We start from the raw sequence: 301 nt of genomic DNA, 5'->3' as shown, positions 1-301 counted from the left end.
GGTAGATATGTATTCATAGACCACGAGGTCTGTCTAACGATAAATCAGAGAATTTTTGTAACAGCTCTAGCGCTGCGACACGCTGCGTGACCTATGATCGTTCGACGACGTCTACGCACGAGACCGACGCTCGAAAGTTCGCTCTGTTTGACGAGGTGTTAGCGAGCAAACATAGGCGATATCAATTTCTCAGCGCAAACGTTTGCGGATTACGCGAGAATTGATTAGGTCTACTTGTCCGACACGCGTGCCCCGTGCTTACGATCTACTTCCCAAGTCACCTCCGAAAGTTTCGCCCCAA

Source organism: Habropoda laboriosa, unplaced genomic scaffold, assembly GCF_001263275.1.
Source record: "Habropoda laboriosa isolate 0110345459 unplaced genomic scaffold, ASM126327v1 scaffold2, whole genome shotgun sequence".
NCBI lineage: Eukaryota > Metazoa > Arthropoda > Insecta > Hymenoptera > Apidae > Habropoda > Habropoda laboriosa.
Note: the sequence above shows the minus strand (reverse complement) of the source record.